This window comes from Harpegnathos saltator, unplaced genomic scaffold (assembly GCF_003227715.2).
Source record: "Harpegnathos saltator strain DR-91 unplaced genomic scaffold, Hsal_v8.6 scaffold101, whole genome shotgun sequence".
NCBI lineage: Eukaryota > Metazoa > Arthropoda > Insecta > Hymenoptera > Formicidae > Harpegnathos > Harpegnathos saltator.
In genome coordinates, this window is record NW_020229875.1 from 486,279 (window position 1) to 509,631 (window position 23,353).

At 49.2% G+C, this 23,353-nt stretch overlaps 1 long non-coding RNA gene across 1 annotated transcript in view; it reads left to right on the forward strand.

Annotated features, from left to right (window-relative positions):
* LOC112588443 (uncharacterized) overlaps window positions 1-19,785 on the forward strand; it is a 128,316-nt gene extending 108,531 nt beyond the window's left edge. The window contains exon 3 of the long non-coding RNA XR_003112853.1: window positions 19,103-19,785. This is a non-coding gene — a long non-coding RNA (uncharacterized LOC112588443). The remainder of the gene's footprint in view (window positions 1-19,102) is intronic.
* Window positions 19,786-23,353: the final 3,568 nt, after the last annotated feature.

Sequence of the window (23,353 nt, forward strand, 5' to 3'; positions counted from 1 at the left end):
ACCCACACATACACACACATATTCATATTATATACATATAAAATTAATTACAAATGGTTTTTGTTAAAACTTGATAATGCAAATCATATTAGGTACAATGAATAAGATCCCGACAAGGACCTGATCAACTGAACCATATTATATCATACACTAGGTTGGTACATCAAGGTCTTAATGTGGACCCAATCATTATAATCTTATAAAGGTCTTCCTTACTTATTTGTCGTTAGGGCATTATAAGGACTGACTTACTTAGGATTACCTTTCATTCACCCTATTAAGTCCTTATCAATGTTAGGTGAACCTGATCAAAATTTCTAGTCGGGTATGCGATCAACAATCCACTTCTTCTTCTTCCTACTTTTTCTCCTAGGTTGAAACCTGTCTCCTTTAATAACCATACTCCTCGGCTTTTTAGTTCCGAGGTCGGTTACTAGAACCGCGAGCATTTTTGAAGTTCCCGAAGTCGCTTGCTAGCCGGGCTTAGATGGCCGGTAAGATCGGCATGAAAGCGAGCGATTGACATAAGTCGTACGCGCTGAGGTGCTTCGTGTCCAGGTCGATATATGAAATAATTTCCAGCCATTCCTAGCAATCGCGGTCGAGCTTTCGTTTCTTTGCGCGCGCGTGCTATCGGCCTAACGCAGCGCTACGTCGCTGCGCGTAAATCCGCGTGCACGCGCGCAAACGCGCACACTCACGCACCTCGGGCACGGCTGTCCGACTCGCGCATCAGGAATGGGAACAGCGCGGCGTGTGTAGACGTGCGCGCGAGCGTAATCTGTAATTAGCGATCCCGATTAGAGTTATTTACGAGCCGAGCGCGCTCACACTGTGTCAGCCATTGTATTTTAATGCCACCTCGCCGTCTCTCCGCGCCGTCTTTAAAAGGAGAAAAATGTCGATTCCCCCCGGGGCGTACGAAAAAGAGGAAGTCGGACCGTAACACTCGGCGTGTAACTTACAAATTAACGAATCGAGTTGTGAGCCCGTAGCATCGAGGATCCATTCTTTACTTTAACGACACCGTGCGCGTGGGGAGGAGCACGAGGCGGCGAGGGCCGGGGGAGGGGGGCGGGGGGCGGAGGAGGGCTGCACGTCCGACTTGCTTATCGTTGATCCGGCAAACGGTGTGTGGCCGCTCTTAAAAGTACGCTGTTCTACATTTCGGTGTCGAAACGTTCCACTTAGCCGCCTTGCCGAATTTCACTGACGATATAATCCGAGCGTGCACATTGCTAAAAGCGCGCGCGAGTTCTTCGCTTGTCCGCTCGAGGATATTGAACTTTCTCAGGTGTGATGGCTGCGACGGTAATTAAGACGGCGAACGGGCGATTACGAGCCTCGAGGATATCTGCGACTCCGACGGGTGATAAGTAAATCGATCGACTGCTGAATACCAACAACTGAACACCGAACCAGTGACTACCAGTAGCGATAACGCGGCGTTATCCTTGCATGTCCTTAGCCCGTGGACTTTGCGACGAAACTTCATTTGCAATGAAGAAACGCTCGTCTATTTACAACTCGGCGAACCGGAGGCATCCGCTTGAGATATCGAAGTGGTATCTACCAAGTATGGATTTATTCGCACGTTAATGCGATTTTAAAGCAATCTCGGCGGGCGAACGTCCTCGCATCAGGTGGTGCTCCGAATGTTTTAACGAGTTCGTAATTGTCAAAGCGGGATAACAACGCGGCGCGTGTGAGCGAGCTCAGCGCCTCGGCGCGTCTGCGCGTGCGTGTGCAATAATTGCCTTTTATTATTTTCTTCCAATCGTTTCATAACATTCGCACAGCTGACCGCGTTGTAATCTAGAAATCGCCGGTGTAAATTAAAGCACCGATTAACATCTATCAGGAGCGTAAGCACGGAAAGGAAGCGCGTTTCATTCGAACGCCAAGGTGCATCGCCTCCGGGGTTTTTCCAGACGACACACACGAACGCACTTCCCCGTGGCGTGGAGGCACGTTACCGGCTGCGCTAACCGTCGGCGTAAGAAGTGTATCGGCCGTAATCAGTATGGTTAACCAGCCACTAACTACACGCCCAGGCAACAATTAAGTGCATTAAGACGCGAGCTGCAGCGTGTACGCACTAACGTGCGCTCATGCATTGAAGTTTCTCAGGGCGACTCCTTCGATGCTCGTCCGTTGCCGAAGGACACATCAGGACAGGAGGGCTTTAACCCTTCACGTCGGCGGAGTGACTGTGGCGGAGTTATATGGCACGCATTGCATTTGCAATATTTAATGCAGTACGCGAGACATCGATGATGCTTTCCGATTCACGATATTTTAGGAAATGTCGAATAGGAATATATCAGGAATATAACATCGAATTAGGAATATATTTTGCGAAATGCCTAAACTGAAATTGGTCTCTACGATTGGAATTGAAAGATTATCATGTCGTAAATTGGAACGTATCAATAATCGGAATATATATATATATATATATATATACACACATGTATATGATAAAAAGAAAAAATATATATATGTATATGATAAAAAGAAAATTAGATATATTTTTCGATCGGAAGAAGTTAAATGTGTATGCCACTTTTGGGAATAATTTCACTCACAATCTCGGACCATTTCATCCCCGAGTCTGATCATACGTTCCTCTTGAATCCTGGATGGTATCATTGTTTACCCCATAAACATGCACAAACACACACGCACGGGGACGCCCTCGCCGTTCCATCGTGTATCGACTCGGAGCATCTTCAACGCGCCACAGCGACGTATAATTATTCAATGAAGGCACCTTATACGTGTACGCACCCGATTGATGTCGCTGATTATAAGAGCAATTACCATTAGCATGCTTAATGATATCAAGTGCACCGGCAGGCGGTTATGTGTTGCGAGTATCCTTAATACCCTAGTATCGCCTCTAGGAAAACACATCGGGCCCGCGATATTCTCACCGCAGGCTTATCAGCGCGTTTATCGCCGCTGACATCACAAAGGAGCGAACGAATGTTGCGGCAGCGCCGCCGAAATGTTCAGCTTCTGCTCTCAGCGGATGTTTTAGAGGTCTGCGACGTGTGCGCTAGATTTACGCGCGTTCGACAGTCGCCGCGGCTGTTTTCATTTTCCTGGTATTTGCTCAGAGAGAGAGAGAGAGAGAGAGAGAGAGAGAGAGAGGGAGAGAGCGCGCACAGTCGTCTTCTCGCGCTTATGGACGCGCCGATACGTAAACAAGAACGTCCCCTTTGGAACTTTATAATTAATATGCGCACGGCCGGACGGCTTTTGAATAATTCCACGCCGGTGTCTCGACTTACCGCGATGAACTTTATCGACATTAATTAAAAACGTGGTGGCGCACTCGCCGTGTAGTTTGCGCCCCTACGCTTATCGCCACGACCGGGCGTTCGGAGCAAACATTGTGAAAAAGCGAAAGACCATTGCATATCCGTTATCAATCTTTCCTTCCCTCCTTCTCTCTCTCTCTCTCTCTCTCTCTCTCTCTCTCTCTCTCTCTCTCTCCTCTCTATCTCGTTTCGTCCCTTTCAACCCCGTCTCCGTTCTTTCGTTAGACCCCGACTTCGCCACCCTTTCGCCTCGTCCCTTTCACGCCTCGAACCCTTTCGCAACCGCGAAAGCCTTCCTTACGAAAGGTAGATGAATATTCATGCTCCTGTTCCACTGTCGTGGTCGCTATCGGACGTCAGTGGCAATCAACTGACACGAGCGAATGGCCAAAGCCACAAAGCCGTTGTGTTGGCTGTGTCGGGGGAGGGGAAAAAAATGCGGGCGTGTAACGGAACGGCGCGAGGGAGAGCAGCTGGCGCGGCGCGGCGGCGGCTCGAAATCGGCAGCGAACGCTATCCATGAATTATTTGGCTGCTCCATTAATAACGAACGATGGGAGCGTAGATGGCGGCGCCGACGGGAGTGGAAGAAGAATGAGCGGCGCGCGGTTTCCACCTTGCGCTTGCGTTGAAATGTAGCGGCAAACGTTGCAGCAAATGTTTCAATTCGTTCTGCGCGATGGATCGCTGGCGGATTGACAATTGGCCGATGCGGCGCATTGCGCGCAATTTTGCGTAATTCGCGATGTCGGATTACTCGCGAAATTATCTCGCTGAACGGGAGCTGTTGGAAATGAGACGATGAAAAACTGTCGTCGAAATTCCGTCGTCCGATCCGGATAGTTTATGTTCGAAGTTAAAATTGAACTCCACGACCGCGGAGCGGTCGCCGGAATAAGGTCGTTGCGCGTGCGATCGATTTCGAGAGAATAAAGGACAAGGAAGAAACAAAGAAAGCGAGGGATACAACGTGTCGTCGCGTCCACTTCGAAGCCATCCGTCTCTCACCTTGCCTCGCGGTGCGTGAAAACAGCAGGTGCCGATACGCTCCTCCGAGGAAGCGAAAGAGTAAATCGTCCCCGTGGGGCACGCTCGTTCGGTAACGCGCAGCAAGAAAAGGGGGGACGGGAGGCCGCGCGCTCGCGAGCGCGCGGGCTTAACGCAACCGGAAGTGGCATTATACGCGCGAGCAAGGATACTCGTCTAATTGTCGGGGAGAGATAATTCCGCGCGCGATTTGCATACGTTTCCTCGTCCGTTAGGCCGAGGTGCGTCAGCCGGGCAATTAGCGATTACTGATTAAGTCAAACGGCCGGGCCGGCTCGGTCAAGAGCCCAGCACGGGGGCGAGGGAAAGACTAGAGAGAGGAAGAGAGAGAGAGAGAGAGAGAGAGAGAGAGAGAGAGAGAGGATGGTGGCGGCGTGGGAGGTGGAGGAGGAGGGCGACGTGGCGGACGGGCGCAAGGGTGCTGATGGTGAGCGATTGATATCTGGTGGGAGGAGTGATGGGTGCCCCGTGTAAGCTCGGCTTTCTGGCTCGTCTACCAGGCCCGATCTATTCGAGGATTCTTATTGTATGCTAATTATCACCGAGCTAATCAGTGCGCGCGCCTTCTCGTGCGGTACCACTATCTTCCACCACCGCCGCGGATTTCCGGACGTGGGGTGACGTAAGTGCGCGCCGAACAGCTGAGCCGAATTAATTGGCGGACTGATGCCGAATCAGCGGCTCTCGTTATGCGCGAGCCCGCGCGTCGGATAGACGATGGCTCTCTCTCTCTCTGTCTCTCTCTCTCTCTCTCTCTCTCTGTCTCTCTCTCTCTCTCTCTCTCTCTCTCTGTTTCTCCCTTTCTATCTCGCGCGTAGAAACGCGCGAATTTCTATTGTTCGCTCTCTGACTTGGGAGAGATCACGTGCTGTGTAGAGGCATGCACGCGATGACCGTTCTGTGGGAAAAGCATAGGAACATTATTTAATTACGTACATACAAGTTACTTGTACCTGTGATCTATATATATATATATATATATATATAGAATATTGTATCTTCCTCGGAAAATAATTGGGAGCTTCGAGTGAGACGCAGATTTAACGGAGGATTCACAGTTGCTTCCGGTGTTCTATGCATACACAACGATCCGGTGATTAACAGGATAATTTACGTCGTACGTGTTGCCTCGTCTTTTCTACGTTTCGGAAAACAAGTTCTCTTGTCGAATCTTTTATTGTCGTGCGTCGGACGCACAGCAAAAAGACCATTAACCTTGCGAGGGTCGGAATAGCTGACACCAAAAAAAAAAATAAGACATGTAGTTCACCACTAAGAAGAGAAAAAAATTTCCTCTGTCTCCAACTTTTCGAGCAAGGTTTACGCGATCGTCGAGTATTTGCTCCATCTTGCTAAATGGCATTGGCAATTTTCGTGTCCTGTTGGGCCGCAAATGCAATCACCCCCTTCCGTGCACATATGTATACACATATATGTTAAATTTTCTCAGCTGGCAGTATAGCGCAACCCGCTGAGGAGGAAAACCGGCGCGAGTGCGATGTAAGAAAAGCGTCATCTGATAATCCGCGACAATTACGGGTCGCGCTCCGTTGGCGAGTCGGAGGGGGGCTGATTTACAGCCGCGCGAACCCCGGATGTGGGGTGTCGTAAACGCGCGCGCCGAAGAAACTATGCTGAATTAATTGGCAGTCTGATGCGCGGGCGCGTCGATGGATCGCGATCGTGTCGGGCGGTTTGCTCGGTGCTTCGCTCCGCGATAGCGAGGAAATCCGAGCACATCGCTGATTTTTGCGCTTCTTTCGCCACCACCGCCGCCGCCGCCACCGTCGATTTGCATACGCACGCACATCGGGGCGCGGGCAGGCTATTAACCGTGAGAATTAGAAGCCGCCGCCGCGCTGAATATAAAGGGGATTAATTAACTGCGATGCATTTTTTCGTCAATCTTCCTCTCCGCGCTGCGGCCCCGCGGCCGTATTAACTACCTATCACTGATACCATCTGTTCCTGCGAAGAGCCCCGCGCGGTAATTACGCGCTATTTTCGTTAGCGCGCTGTAATACAACTTAATCACTTTTCTCATGTAAAGAGTCGTGCCTGGGCTCTTGCAAATTGGCCTAACGCGGGCTACCACTTTCGCACCTGCTCCGTTAGCTATATCGGAGCTGGTGCGTACGCGCGCGCGCGCGCGCTCACCGCAAGAGTTCTCGTCGGCCACGCAAAGTGTGCGAAGTCGCGGCGAGCGTCTCGTCGCTCTCTCTTCACATTGCGCTTCGGCTTATTCTATGAGCGATATTTCCAGTATCTTCGCGCGTCAACGCGCCGCGTCGCGAATGTGCCTCGATGTACCTGCGGAAAAGACGCGCGCGCATGGAAGCGAGAGACGCGCCCGCGCCGGGGCCGGCAGTGGCGCGCAGCCTTTGCCGGAGCGAAAGCGAGCGCGTCCAAGTCCAGCTCCGATCGACCCGGTCCCGTGTCCGTGGTCATTATCGCCGTAATTATCATGTCGCATCCACACCCGACGCCTTTCAGCTCCGAGGCATAGGCGAGGCGAGACGAGACGAGCGCCGTCCTTTTCACCGCGCGAAAAACCGTGCACGCGGGGCCGTGTGTGTTACCTATCGTCGTGGATACCTTCATGGGCAAAGGGAGATAGAGAGAGAGACAGAGAGAGAGGGAGAGAGAGGGAGGGAGGGAGGGAAAGAGGATGAAGAAGAGAGAGGTCGAGGAGGAAAGGAGGGAAGAGGAGAGAGAGAGAGAGAGAGAGAGAGAGAGAGAAAGAGCGAGAGGAAGAGGGAAGGAGGGAGAGAGAGAGAGAGAGAGCCGGCGTATCGTTTTATTTGCATTTTAGTATGCCGCTGTAAAAGTTTTAATTACGTCCATCATAAGAGTCGGCACGGTCCGTCCGTTTGTTCGTGTGCGCGAGTGTGCTCACGGCCGTCATCCGCACCCCCTCCCAGTTCCACCCCCGTGCACACCCTCGGGGGTCTCTTTTGCGACGAAAAGCGGGATACGTTAGGCGGACGGTAGGTTAGGTTTTACCCCTTTGTGCGATAAAAGGGCCGGGGAGAAGGTAGCGGCCGGGCAGCTACGCGTTACGTTTAAGACTTTTACGTTTAACCAGGGGAAACGCACTTTTTCAAAGTTATTTCCCGACGCTTTGTGCCCGCACCCTCCCCCTCTCCCCGCCCCTCGCCCCCCCCGTCCTCTGCGTACTTCGGCGCGTTGAATGACGTGAGGCAACCCTCGGCACATTGACACCTAGTCTAATTCGCGATGGAGCGCGCGCTTAGATTAGTCGCGCTGCGATCTTCGTCGAGCGATTATCGTCGAGCGCGATTCTCATCGAGCTCGCGAGTTTCCTTGCACATTGTTATCGCGCGAGGACACTTCGCGATCGTCGATGATGTTCGTCGCAAATTGCCGCGTGTACTCGTATACGCGCTTGTCTCACTCGTCTTTTTATCTCTCTCTCTCTCTCTCTCTCTCTCTCTCTCTCTCGGTCACTCGCTCGCTCGCACGCGTGTTAGATCTCCCGGCGAAGATATTACAATAATTGCAATCGCGCTCTCAAGTGTCGAGCGTACCGTTGTTTTTAGTATGAACGTCGAGACCGGCAAGTGTTTCGATTAAATTTTCCAGAGACGTCCGTTACCGCGTCGACTGTAAAACCAAACAACAGGAACGTTAATGGTTTTCCGCTGTCGTTACGCGGTCGATCTTCGAGCGCGCAGCGTCTGGCGTATTTTTCCATAATTAGCAGCCAGGAATTAACAATGGTCGGTCGTGCCCGGCCGCTCTGGGGGATCGCCTGCGCAGACACTGAGACTGCTCCAGAAAGATAAATAAATTATCACTTAGAAGAACTAACGAGTCGTTAGTTGCTCGGTTTCTTACACTTCATGAATATGGATCGACAGCGCGCGCGGCGCTTTGACGGCCAAGTTTCGACATCTCGTTTCTTTCCAATTATTGTCGGGACGTAATTAGAGCCTTTTCAATCTCGTATCCTCGCCCCTTCGGACATTTTTCTGGCTCGCGCGAGCCCGTAACGACTAAACAGGTCGACTGCGAATCTCCGGTCGATCGATGCAACGCACGATTGCGTACTTTAGCGAATTAGCATCCCGGTAATGACTCAATCCTCTATCTGTCGTTGGGATATTCGCATGATACTCATTAGATACAATCTCATTAAGAATCATCATCGTGTCGGCATTTGATCAGGATCGGACATTTCAGCGGCCATATGGCCAAAGTATGGCGGACAAGAGAGGCGCGCATGCCGGTTGATCAAGAGCGAAAATGAATAAGTGTCTCGTCTCCGTTCGACGAGAGCCATCCGTCCGCTCGTCCCCGGCTGATTCCTCGCAACTGCTGCTCGCCTCGGTGTCATCCTCGGCCGCATTCGAGCGGGTAATTAACGCGAACGGTTGCATCTTATGGAAAAGTAGGTTTCCGGCGATCTGAAACCGCTATCGGAACGATCATTGGGCAACCTTCTTCGCACAGGGTCCCATTGAAAAGCCCGCGCGCGCGGTTCCCACGTGCTGAAATATAACTCGCAATAAACCAAAGTGATAGTAGGTTAAGTCCTACGATGCTATCTGCCGGGTAATTGCCTCGCGGACTCCGGCAACGTCTATGTACAGGATTCTGAGGCAATCCGTCGTCTGTCGTCGGGTGAGAATAAAGAACGGCGATCCGCTCTTTTTGTTTCGGCCGTTTCACCGGAGGAAAGAGTATCAGCTTTAGTGAGTGTAACACTTAAACGGAGCCGGGCCTTCCCCCCCGGCGTTCCCCGCGCGGAAAACACTCCCGTAATCGATCCCGTAATATTTCCGCCACGACACATTTCACTCTACACCGCCGTTCCGTCGTGCACAGCACAGCTCGGCTGATTGGATGAAAAAAGATTCGATATCGCGCGCAGAAAGATGATTTCCTCTCGGGGGGGAAAGGGATCCTCGAGAAACGCACTTCTCCTTGAAATCACCTTAAAGAAAACACATTTCTACAGGGTCTCCCGTCTCGGGAGATCCGCCCGTCGGAAAAGGCGCGAGGGTGCGATATAGATGCGAGGACGGCGAGGAAAAGGGATTCCCATCGGTCCCGATAACATATTGCCAGACGGCCTCGTATAATCAACAGATTAGCCGAGGAATAGATCAGAGGCGATGGGCAAAGGAGACTCGGTTAGCTAAAAGCCTCGACGTTGGCCATTAACGGAGGGGCTGATTCTCTTCTTGTCGGCGCGCGCGCGCGTGTGTGCGCGTGTGTGTAACGCGTAAGAGATGCGTGGAGGTGGGAAAATGCGATTATAAGTCACGAGGTGTATGCCGGCTGTGGTGTGTCCGTCACCCAGGCTCTGCTACAGGAAGCGTGGAATTGATTGGATATGGGGAATGGTACGGCAACGGCTGAAGATGAAAGACAAAAAAGACCGCGCTGTGTCTAACAAAGGAAATGTACTTTCCCGCAAAGTGTCAGGCGACGCGATCGAGGACGACTCGTCCTAACTTGACCGCGTCACACAAAGGTCCATCGTACTCGGGAACATGTGCACGGGACTTTAACCCTTTCACGCTCGATTTTTATAAGTGTTTTGAGAATAAAATTTGAGTTTTTTTGAACTGAGACTATAAGTAGCGATAAGCAAAAAAATATCAGAATTTTATATCTACGAAAACCTTTCCAAGCAGAAACTACTCCCAGAAGCGAAAAATACGTCTGATCGGTCAAATTTCTTTTTTAATTTTAATAATTTTATATCATATCTAATGGTTTGGAAAAATTCCTCGAAACATAAAACTCATATTCAGAACTTGATCTTTATGTACCCGGGATAGAATCGCATAAAGCATCGGGAAATGCAGAGGGGAATTTTATAGGTTTGGCAAATTATTTTTGTCCTGCTTTGCTCCCCTCTCGAGCTGCACAATTGACAACGTCTTTCTCCTTAACAGGCATGTGCTTGTGTTGCAACACTTCCTGATGCCTTCGGTCATCTTCAGTTTCTTGTTGTCAAAGTGAACTGGCCGCCCCATGTTATCATTAAAACTGAGCTAAAAACAGACTAAACCGAATCTACATACAATCTATATACCATTTTTTAGAAGAAGAATTCACCTTTACAGTGGTGCAAAGAAAGCGAAAATATCTCCTTTTTTGATTAAGTTATCTTAAGTGCGTTTCTGGCAACTATAGTCATCAGTAGGCGTTAAAGGGTTAAAGGAACATATTACACCATGATATCACGATTGGCGATTGGAACGTCAACCGAAGACAGTATTCGTCGATTCGAATCGAAGCCGTTCACCGACGATTTATAGGAACGGCAATCCCCTTTCCCCGCCTCTGAAGATCACGTTAACATTTCTTGAAAGCTCAGCGTGAGATATTTTCAATTCCACCCGGCTAACAGCTTTACGCTACGGCGCGCGGCTCCGCGTCTGAAATGCGATTTTATTAAACCGCGCGAGCGCGCGCGCGCGATTGAGTAGTCTCGCGGGTACGTCCGAGTCGCGAAATAAACCGCTTCGCACACGGGAACGGAAGCGCCGTCGTTCGACGGATACGGCGACTGCGATCTGAGAGGATTTGCACGACACGTTGTAGAGCGGCCGCTTCTCTCCACGCCGTTTCTCGCACGCAATCGAGACAAACGTACTTAAATGCAGGCGCGCGGGCGCGCTACCGCATTCGTATGTGACGATTTAGCGCGGCAGTGCTCGCGCGGGCGCGCGCGCATACATCCTCACGCACAAGACACACACACACACACACACACACACACACACACATAGACACAGCGCGCGCGCGCTCGCGGAAATGGAAGACTCCGTGGTGCGTAGGTATCCGGGAGGGATCTCTCATCGAGAGATTAGCATTTCCGCTTTTCTCTCAACAATTCCTCGTTCCCGTACGGATTATCCGTTAATCCGCGCGGGCCAACGGCGGGAGGTGGAGTAATTCGGTAGAGCGAATCTTCCTCCAGGTGCCTGTATCAAGTATTATTTCAGTATCGTTCCGCGCTCGAGACCCTTTCCCGTGCGAGATACGTATACATACACACATAGACATATATACATACCTCTACATATATATCTACGTACATACATACATACATACATACGTACATACATACATACATACATATATACATACATACATACATACATACATACATACATATATACATACATACATACATACATACATATATACATACATACATACATACATACATACATACATACATACATACATACATACATACATACATACATACATACATACATACATACATACATACATACATACATACATACATACATGCATACATACATACATAATACATGCATATATGTATGTATCTATGTACATGTATATGTATGTGTATGTATATGTATACTTATATTCCGCATTCAAAGCGCGAGAAGGAGGGTTTGAAGCGCGAGGACGGTTATTCCGGCGGTGCAGGTTACGCCGGCGGATCAAACTGTATCGCGGGAAGGGAGGTCAAAGCTCGAGGAATCGCCGCAAGTTAGGCGGGAGTCGGGTTGTAGCGAGGAATACGCGAGCGATGTTTGGCGGATTTTTCGACACCGAGCTTCGCCGCGACTCTTCTTCTCGCTCTTTCGTAGCTGCTTCCTACTGTGTGCACGCGCTCATTGTGTTTACGCGCTGCATGAGTGACTCACACAACTTACTCTTCCGACAGCTTGCTGTATTATTCCGAATTAGACCCTGTCTTCTGTCTTCTTCCAAAGATCCCGCACTCGCGAGCGTTCGCGAGCGGGGGTGTCTCTCGCGGAGTCCTTCCGTCTCTTTACAAATCAAAGTCGCGGCGGTAATAAGCAGCCGCGGTGTCCTGGAACTCGAGGGTGGAGCGGGCCGAATGGGGTGGCCGTTGACGAGGAAGTCTCTCCGAGTGGTCATACGTGTTGGACTGGAGACAGAGTAGCCGGATAGAGGAGTGTGATGCATTATTGAGTGGAGTGCGGCGGCCGGGGGAGGGGTGGGGACAGGGTGTATAATCGCACACATCCTCATCCGTCTGCTAATGGACTCCATCCACCCGTTTTGAGCCCCGTAGCTTCACCCACGTCTCCTCCTCCTCCGCCTCGTCGTCCAACCCAACGGCCCTCCCGACGCTTCAGTGTTAGCGGACATCGTGATATTTTCGCTGCCTCAAGATTCATCCGGGGGCAGGGGGGGGGGAGGGGGGAGTGTACGTAGCGGTATTACAGATATACGTAGGTGCTGGCGCGTACGTCCGCGCGCACACATCGCTGCGCTTGCGAGAAAATGTGCGGCCAGTGGCGTAACGACGCTCTGCATTTCTAGGGTGCGCTGTCTCTCTCCCCCTCCCTCTCTTCTTCGTTCCTCTTTTCCGCCTGTGTGAGAATCGCTATGAGAATCCGTTAAAGTCATATCGTTCTCAAACGCGTGTTTTCATTGTGCTGCCGCTCGGACTTTGCCGCTTAGCGCGATAGGGGAAGCTCCGATGATCGCCGATGTATTAAAATGGAGTCTCGAGGAGCGAGGCTTCTCCTCATCGTTGCAAGAACGAGTAGCAGAGATCAGGGCAACGCGAAGTAATTTTTCAATCACTAAATCAGGATGCAAGAGAAGAATTCCACCGACGCAATCTCGCGAGCTTTTTTTCTTACTTTCCCTTCCGGCACTTTGCGGCGTCTCATCGACGCCCCCTCTCCTCCGCTACTCTCCTCTACTCTTCCGTAATGCATGCGCGAGACACACGTTGCCGAACACGCCATGAGAAAGGCGAAGGAACGCGAGTAAACATTTCCTCGCAAAAAGGGAGTACACGCCGCGGTCATTTGCGTTATACGCGGGAGTATCCGCGAGCGGCGTTATTTACGATTATAGTTGTGACGGATAAACCGGTCGCATTTCCGCGTTGGCTAATTATCTCTCGGCGGAAACGAAAGGGGCTCTCTTGCGCCCCGGCGCAACCCTCTTACTTCTACGCCACTATCCCCGCATATACACCCGCGTGCGTCTCCACGTACGTACTTTCACGGACACCAGAGACGCGTTATTATTGGATTACATTTTTAATCCGCCCTCTCTCTCTCTCTCTCTCTCTCTCTCTCTTTCCTCTCCGCCGTCCCAGTCCACCACCACCTCCTCCATCCTCCGACAGTCCGCTCCATCCTCTACTCCCTCAGCCGCCCCTGCCCTCTCGTCGTCCCCGGCCCCCTCTCCCTGCCCCTGCCCCTGCCCCACCCACCCACCTACCCCCTATGGCCGACGTCGTCGTAGGTGTAGGTACGACCCCGCGGCGCATCCTCTACTTTCGTATTCCGAATGGAATTACTATGCAGGAGATTTCATTTGTTATATATGCGCGCTACAAACGAGCGCATTTTCGCTCAGGTTAATCGAATTATGGAGAGACTGCGAGTAATATATGCATTTTAAATCCGCGCCACCTTTCGCGCTCCGCCGTAGATCCGCCGGTTATACATCGATGGATCCGTCCTACGCGCTGATTACGCGCTCATCCTCGGCCGAGCGAACGGCGGCGGAGCTCTGCGGCCGGCCACGAAAGGTGCACGAAAGAAGTTGGCCGATCGCGAGCAACCGCGAACACCAACGACATCGGCGCGAGTCTGCGACGCGAATCCGCTGGGATCTCGCTCCGTCCGGACGGGTCTTACCGCGCGCTTCGTTATCCGCGTGTTCCATTCGATGATCCGCCGCGCACCGGTCGCGGCCGTTCGCCTCATAAAGCGCCGTGTTAACGACGCGCAGTTGCACTAGGCGCTGGCCGCGTTAACCACTTTCGAGCGCGCAATTCAGCTCGCGTACTCGCGCGATACTCGCGATATAACGGCGTGTATTTTTATCGGCCCGCTAACGAAACCGCAATTGTGTCGTTAATGAAACGACTATCGCCCGGTATGGGGATGTGTGCCTCGGCTCGCGCAATCGTGCCGCTTAACGGCGCGCCGCTTCAAGCGTGACACGAGGATCCTGGACGTCGTATACCATTACACGCACGGCGTGTCTGGTTTCGCGTTTGCTCTGAAACTGATCGGCGGCTACGCGGGTTCAGCTCTCCTCGAGGGCGATCTCGATCGCGCTTCGGTCGCGGCCGCGGATGCGCACGCATGAAGTGCGCGCGCGCGCAAAATCGTAATCGTTCCGGAGAAATCCGCGTAAATCGAACGTTAACGCGGCGTCGTTGAGCAAACTTCCTACTTCTTCACTGTTGCATTAAGCCACTCGGCTTAATAACGATTGACACGCATGAGCCGTAAGATTGTTACACGTGGGGAGGCAGCCTTTAACAAGTCGTGTTCGAGCACCATATCGCTCTCTCGCCGGAGAATCGCTTCCTTCCTCGCGAAAACCTATAAAAACGTCAGCGGTCTCTCAGGCTCTGCTCGAAGGATCGTTACGTCCTCTCTTCGTTAATAACCGAGGCCGCTTGCCTTTTCGATCCGAGCGTCGTGCTAATTAGTTCCTAACGCTGAATACGAGCGGCCGCACAACGGCCGCGCGCGCCGTTTCCATGGTGTCGGCTTTACTTTTCGCTCGCAGCCTGAGCTGCCCCGTTTTCATCGCGACGCGATCGCCTTGCAAGGACTCTCGCGCGTTTTCGAATCGCTCGCACGGAATAATATAATGAAACCACCGTATGTTGCAAAGGATCCCGCCGCTAGAGTTGTTAAAACGGTACGCGACGGCAGTTTCTCGCGAATTCTGCCGCTCCGAAAACACGCGAATTTAATTATTCGATATTGTTGAAGCAGCCGCGCTGTGATTATCAGCCGTCTGCGCGACGCTGATGAAACACGCGTCTCTCGGCGTTTCTTCTTTATCCGCCGGCATGTGCGACTCGGGTGTGTCTTCGATGTGTCAATTTCAATTCTGCCGACGTGTTCTCTGCACGGCGAGAAATGTTTGCTCGAACGAAGTGATTTTCTGACGAAACGCCGACGAATCAGAAATTTCGCATTGTTTCATTCGACCGTGCATTTTTCTCCTCTCTGTGTATTTCCTTCACCTTCACCCTTGCAGATTTATTTGCAGTTTCCTTGTAATCCCGATTTTATCACCCGCGCTCTGCTCTCCCGAGTCACCCGACGAAGAAATTATACGTTACTTTTAACGTTTGCCCTCCACGTCCCTCTCCGTCCAAAGTCACTTTCGATGTTACACAGACTCGCGTTAATTTTCTGCGTCAATTTACCTGCGTCTCTGGTCCCGGCAGTTATCGGGATAACCTCTCTCTATAGACACCAATACCGCCCCACCGACGACGACGTGAGAATACACGCCCTGGTTGGCTCAGACCAGTCGACGACAAGTTCCGATTCTGAACAATCATTTTAAAGAGGCGCGCGCGCGCTCGTGCGCGCTCGCGTTCCGTCGTCAGGTTAAACGTTAACGGCGGAGGGCCTCCCCGAGGGGGGGAGGGGGGTCGTGAGTCGACACAAAAGTTTCTATCCGTCGTTATATCGGAGGAGGCGATGACTGTTCAGTTCCTGATATACGTGACTGCGGCACAATGGGGCTATGCTCGCCTCGTTGACGTACCAATCGCTATCCTGTCACAATACGATCGGCCGTGATCACTCACGAATGAGACAAGAGTGACGACGTACGGCTACCGTGCGGTCCAGAAAGGCGCGCGACCCTATTCAGCCGCTCGAAATTACGGCGCGCAGTCACGATCGCGCGCGTGATCGTGATTCCTCGCGGTGGATTTGCCGCGGCCGGGCACGGCGGTTTTACACGATTCACGCCGCACGCCGGGGCGTATCTACGACTCCGAGCGCGTAAAACTACGCGCTCGGAGTCGAGGCGAGCTGCCGCGCGCGCACGTCGCGACGCGCCTTCATAACTCGGAGATGAAAGCGCCGATTATCCGCTCGCGCAACCGACAATCACGATGGCTGTCTTAATTCCGATCAATTTCAGAATCGCATCATCGTGCGTAATGATCGGTTGGACTATCCAACGCACACCTGGTTGCCGGTGTGCCGCACACAATGCCCTGAAAATATTTCCCTTGCTTACGCTGTAAAGTTACGCTTCCACCGCGTCCTCAATGATATTTCAGACATCGTCATTGTTCTTCCTTCCTTTCTTCTTTTCCGCTTCTTTTCGCGAGACGCTCTCTCGCGCGCGACGCGCAAGAGGAAATAAGAGATCGCACTTGTCGGAGCGATAATCACGACAATTTAGGCCGAAACTACTGTTACGCCGGTTCCTTTCCCTCATAGTTTCTCTGACTCGGCGACGCCAACAATACTTGGCCCCGTTAATCGTTCACTGGCGCAACCACGATTCGTATCTCCTCGCCCGGACAACTGAAAACATGATTTTCACGGGAATTAGGCGCGCCTAATTATAGCGTACAATACGCCGCGATCGTAATTAAAGAGCCGCACGGTCTCGGCTGTAATTCATTGTTCGTCCGTATGCGCCGAGAGCATCGAGCGTTTTTTCGTACGAGCGATATCGCCGTCGCCGTCGTTGCGTGTCGTTTGCGCGCGCGAAGACGAAGCGATAAAAGAGACGCGCTTGTCTCCCACTTGCGAATTGTGTTTACCTTGCGACAACTCGGACAAACCGATAAGTCGCACGCACTCTGCGTCTCTGGACCGGCCGCGCGAGGCGCACACGAACCTATCTTTTCACGCGGGTGTCCGCTACGGTTTGCGTGTCTTCTTCAGAAAATTACTTCTCCCCCCGTGGGTTAATGTGCGCGACCGGTCAGGATAGTAAGGCCGGGGTGAACAGGATATGACCTCCCTACAAAGTGTCCCTTCGCCGTCGCGGATCTGCTATATATGCCAAAATGAGCCCACTTTGACTGTTCAACCACTATTGCAAGTCGTGTCTCGGCCGCTCATCTCGGAAATTACTTCCGCCATGACATTGTCGTTGTCGTCCACCTTCGTCACGTATGCAAAGGACTCCATCACGGGGCAAGTCCGTTGAAGGAAGTCCCTCCCTTTGCCGGGCAATATTTGCTATTATTCTTTCGTCCCCGGTCACTAAAGGCAATATGCAACGCACTCTGGCGCGAGTCCATCTTTTCTTTTTTTTTTTCACAGAGTTTCTCCCCGGCCTCGCAAAGCAAGCTCGTCGTCGCGCATCTGCATACACAAAATAAGTCCTCGCGCTTTCACGCCATCGGTGTAAGAACGCGTGAGTGTGTGCGGATAAAGAAAATAAATAAGGCGAACCTCAACACGCGCGCCTGTTATCAGCGTCGGACCGAAAGGATGGCTCAAAGCGGGTGAATCATACTCGAGAGAGAGAGAGAGAGAGAGAGAGAGAGAGAGTATGATTACCCCATCGAGAGAAAGAGCGGGGAAGGGAGAGAGAGAGAGAGAGAGAGAGTACAGACATCTCGTTGGAATTCCGAAGAATCTCGCGGGAACCCGCGGCAATGGGATCGTTCCTCGAAGGTGTCTGCAAGATTTCAAGGGCGGAGCTCGAAACGCACGGCTCGATCGCGCTTCTTTCGCGAAACCGGTCGTTATCCGACGGTTATTGATTGACTCTCGTTAACGTCGGTTATTTGTTTAGCCAAGTGTGAGAACCGGAACTGCACGGGAACGGCGGTCGTAGGAGGCGCTTTTTCGGCTGCCTCCTCGGCGGATTTTCGGAACCTCCTCTCGTCGTGGTCGTCTCGGTCGATGTTCCTCCCGCGAGGAAAATGGACAGCAGGAGACATGGTGGATGAGATGCTTTGCTGGCGCGGTCGCAAAAAAGAAACGTAAAATTAGACACGTGGAACAATCGACGAAAGTTAAAGGGAAGGAATAATAACACGCGCTGAGAGATGTCGGTCTCTCCACAAAAGGAAGAAGACCGGTGCGCGGCGGAGGAGTGATTTGTAGAGGGCAACGGGCATGACTATGGCAACAATAGCGTACAGGAATCTGTCAATCCACGTACACGTCTGCCATGAAGGCGGTTTCCTTCTTGAATCCAGGCACCGCATCACGGCTAATGATATGCATCACGGCTCTTTTCTCGTGGCCGTCGCTTGAAAAACCGAACGACCGAATACGACAAACGAATTCTACCGTTCATCTTTCGTTCCTCACTGGTCGAACTTCCCTCCCTTCCTCTCCCATTCTCCCCCCCCCCTCTCTCTCTCTCTCTCTCTCTTTCTCCGCCATGCCGCCGGTAAAACCCGCTGGCCCTTCTTCCTGCTCGGACATGATTAATATAAAATAAATGATTGCCCGGCATCCGGTCTCACAGAAACGACCGAGTGGATTTCTGCGCCGGCTCTGGCCCCTTCCTCGCCTCTTTATTCTTTTCACGAACACATTCCGCGTAATTTGTCGGTCAAGTCACCACGGCTAGTTTCATGTCATTTCATGGTCATTGTCCAAGCGAATTGTCGAAGAGCGCACTTCCGATCTGCCGGCCGATTCGCGTGCAATTGCTCCTCTTTGCGACCGGGACTGCGTTCCGAGAATCGTAATGTTCGGTGACCATGTAGTTGACTCCGGACGTAAAGTTTGGCGCTGATTTCACGGAGCGAGGTATATCACAGAAGAATCTCGAGCACACCGTGCGCCATCGTTACTCTTGATAATTGATAATCGCGTTTCGCGATGTTCCGAAATTTTTCGAATACTTTGATTCTTGTAGACGAGAATTCTCTCTGTTACGAGGCTACGTTAGTTTATCTTTGCATGCAACCTTCAATGATTTACCGAAAACAAATCTAATCCTAAATAACGGGTCTTTTATTTTTTCAGCGTGCCACAACTGAAACGCACACATGAAGAGTCTCCCCCAGGCCGAATTCCGGATGGAAATCAAATAAACTCGTTACGTGGAACTCGTTGTGCCGACTCCAAGGAAGACGTGTAGGACCGAACAACGAATTTCCAAGGACAGGAAATCCTTTTTCCCTCCGTAACCCTCCGTAACGTGTAGTCGTTGAGGGATCCTCAGTGGCGGTGGAACGGGGAAGGAAACGGCGTGATTGGAAAACGTGCAAAGGTTGGCTGGCTCGTGTCTAGACGGGAGTTTCGGAGGGAACAAGACGATAAGAGGCCTGGGCGAGGGCGAAAGGATACTGCGCTGCGAGAGGAAGAGAGCGAACAGGACGAACAAATCTCCCGAAGGAGTTCTCTTTTACCCTCGCGACCTCAAACCGAACGGTGGCGGTAGATCCCTTAAAAAACGGATTTACAACCTGTTGCTGGCGGAGCCACTTAAAGATTCCCCTCGATATTGAAAGAATATCCGAAAAGGAGGGCGACGCACCGACCCGCCGATCCGCGCCCGTTTTCCAATGCCTCGTAAATATAAAGCTCCGGATATCTCAAGTTGGAGGTCGCCGCTACAGAGATGAAAACAGAAAAGAGACTTGTATCCTTGTCGCCTTCAAATCTCTTTTCTGTCTCTCTCGACGAATCTTTGACACTTTTTAACAAATCAATGATCGTAAAATATTATATTTTCTATTATAAAATATTATATTTATATTATAATTTCATGTAATCTGAGAAGTTTTACATAATCTCTAATAAAATTTTATGTAATATACCAAGTTTTCCAAAAGTAATTGACCCCCCTCCCCCTATCTTAGAATCTATGCATTAGGGAAAAATGATCCGAATAAAAGTTTTAGGGTTTATAAAGTTCTATTTTTTGTGACCCCAAATTTGACTTTAATCCCGACCTAAGGCGAAAATGGAGAAACTTTAAATTTTCCACCGGAATCTCGAATATCTCCACGATATTTTCCTGATACCAAAACGCGAAAATGAAGAAACTACAAATTTTCCGCTGGAATCTCGAATATCTCCTCGGTCATTATATTCTCCTGATAACAAAACGCGAATATGGAGAAATTTTTAATTTTCCACTGGAATCTCGAATACCTCTTCGGTCATTATATTCTCCTGATACCAAAACGCGAATATCGAGAAACTTTAAATTTTTCGCCGGAATCTGGAATATCTCCTCGATCATTATATTCTCCTGACACCAAAACGCGAAAATGGAGAAACTTTAAATTTTCCGCCGGAATCTGGGATACCTCCTCGATCATTATATTCTCCTGATAGCAAAACGCGAAAATGGAGAAACTAAATTTTCCGCTAGAATCTCGAATACCTCCTCGGTCATTATATTCTCCTGATACCAAAACGCGAAAATGAAGGATCCTTAAATTTCCTGCTGGAATCTCAAATACCTCCACGGTCATTATATTCTCCTGACACCAAAACGCGAAAATGGAGAAACTTTAAATTTTCCGCCGGAATCTGGAATACCTCCTCGATCATTATATTCTCCTGATAGCAAAACGCGAAAATGGAGAAACTTTAAATTTTCCGCTAGAATCTCGAATACCTCCTCGGTCATTATATTCTCCTGATACCAAAACGCGAAAATGAAGGATCCTTAAATTTCCTGCTGGAATCTCAAATACCTCCACGGTCATTATATTCTCCTGACACCAAAACGCGAAAATGGAGAAACTTTAAATTTTCCGCCGGAATCTGGGATACCTCCTCGATCATTATATTCTCCTGATAGCAAAACGCGAAAATGGAGAAACTTTAAATTTTCCGCTAGAATCTCGAATACCTCCTCGGTCATTATATTCTCCTGATACCAAAACGCGAAAATGAAGGATCCTTAAATTTCCTGCTGGAATCTCAAATACCTCCACGGCCATTATATTCTCATGATACCAAAACGCGAGAATGGAGAGACTACAAATTTTCCGCTGGTATCTCAAATACCTCTTCGATCATTATATTCTCCTGATACCAAAAAGCGAATATGGAGAAACTTTAAATTTTCTGCTGGAACCTCGAATACTTCTTCGGTCATTATATTCTCCTGATACCGAAACGCGAAAATGGAGAAACTACCAAGTTTTCGCTGGTATCTCGAATACCTCTTCGATCATTATATTCTCCTGATACCAAAACGCGAAAATGAAGGATCCTTCAATTTCCCGCTGGAATCTCAAATATCTCCACGGTCATTATATTCTCCTGATACCAAAACGCGAAAATGGAGAAATTTTTAATTTTCCGCTGGAATCTCAAATATCTCCACGGTCATTATATTCTCCTGATACCAAAACGCGAAAATGGAGAAACTTTAAATTTTCTGCTGGATTCTCGAATACCTTTTCGGTCATTATATTCTCCTGATACCAAAACGCGAAAATGAAGGATTCTTAAATTTTCCGCTGGAATCTCGAATACCTCCACGTTCATTATATTCTCCTGATACCAAAACGTGAATATGGAGAAACTACAAATTTTCCGCTGGAATCTCGAATATCTCTTCGGTCATTATATTCTCCTGATACCAAAACGCGAATATGGAGAAATTTTTAATTTTCCGCTGGGATCTCAAATACCTTTTCGGTCATTATATTCTCCTGATACCAAAACGCGAATATGTAGAAACTTTAAATTTTCCGCTGGATTCTCGAATACCTCTTCGGTCATTATATTTTCCTGATACCAAAACGTGAATATGGAGAAAATTTAAATTTCCCGTTGGATTCTCGAATACCTCTTCGGTCATTATATTCTCCTGATACCAAAACGCGAAAATGAAGGATCCTTAAATTTTTCACTGGATTCTCGAATACCTCTTCGGTCATTATATTCTCCTGATACCAAAACGCGAATATGGAAAAACTTTAAATTTCCTGCTGGAATCTCGAATACCTCTTCGGTCATTATATTCTCCTGATACCAAAACGCAAATATGGAGAAACTTTAAATTTGTCGCCAGAATCTCGAATGCCTCCTCGGTCATTATATTCTCCTGATACCAAAACGCGGAAATGGAGGATCCGCAGATTTTTAAGTTTTGCGGAAGTATCAGGAAAATATAATAAGCGAAGAAGTGCATAATCTTAGGAAAATAGGTGTATAAGGAGGTTTGAATGAAGAAAAAATATAATTACATTTGAATATTATCTTTATTTTTCTTTGACAAATGTACAATCTATATACATAATAATATAATATAATAATATAATATAATAATATAATAACATTACAATAATAGAATATAAAACTATATACCTTAGAAGAAATTTATTATTGGCTGTAATAAATTGGCCAGTAACAAAGAACAAGTAATTTTATTACTCGTACTAGTTGTCAATGACGAGTTGTCAATGAATTGGTCAATAATAATAATAAGTAATTTTATTATTCATAAGAGTAATAAATTTGATAATAAGTAATTTTATTATTCATAAGAGTAATAAATTTGATAATAAGTAATTTTATTATTTAAAAATGATAATAAGTAATTTTATTACTCGTACGAGTAATAAAATTACTCGTACGAGTACGAGTGGGTAAACAACAGTGTCATACGAGTAATAAAATTACTCGTACGAATAATAAAATTACTTGTTATCATTTTTAAATAATAAAATTACTTATTATCAAATTTATTACTCTTATGAATAATAAAATTACTTATTATTATTATTGACCAATTTATTATAGCCAATAATAAATTTCTGTAAGGGTAATATAAGCTAATATTAGGTTCTTATTCTTACAAATTACTTCGCATCTTACGTAAAAGTCGCGATCCCGTCTGCTGATAAGAAGTAGCTGGTCTCGCCTAATCCCGTTCTTTTCCATTTGCCCACAATGAGTATCGCCGGGGCCGAAGAGACACGACGATCAGCACACACCGGTAGAACGATGGATCCGCCAGCGTTCACCTGAAAAAAAGAAAACAATTCACGTCAATGGCGTGCATTTCACCGCGGAATCAATTACTTGCACAATGACTTCCGCGCCATTAATTGCGGCGCGCTTGGCGCTCACGGAAAAACGGTTTATCAGCACCCACTGCAGCCCGACGTGTCGACGTCGGCGCGGGAATTACCGGCGTGGTGTTATACGAAGTGAACGGCCACGCGTCAATTAACCGCACAGCCCGATGAACAGTAACACCGCGTATCCGCCGATAAATCAGGTAAACGGAATATTTCCCTGATT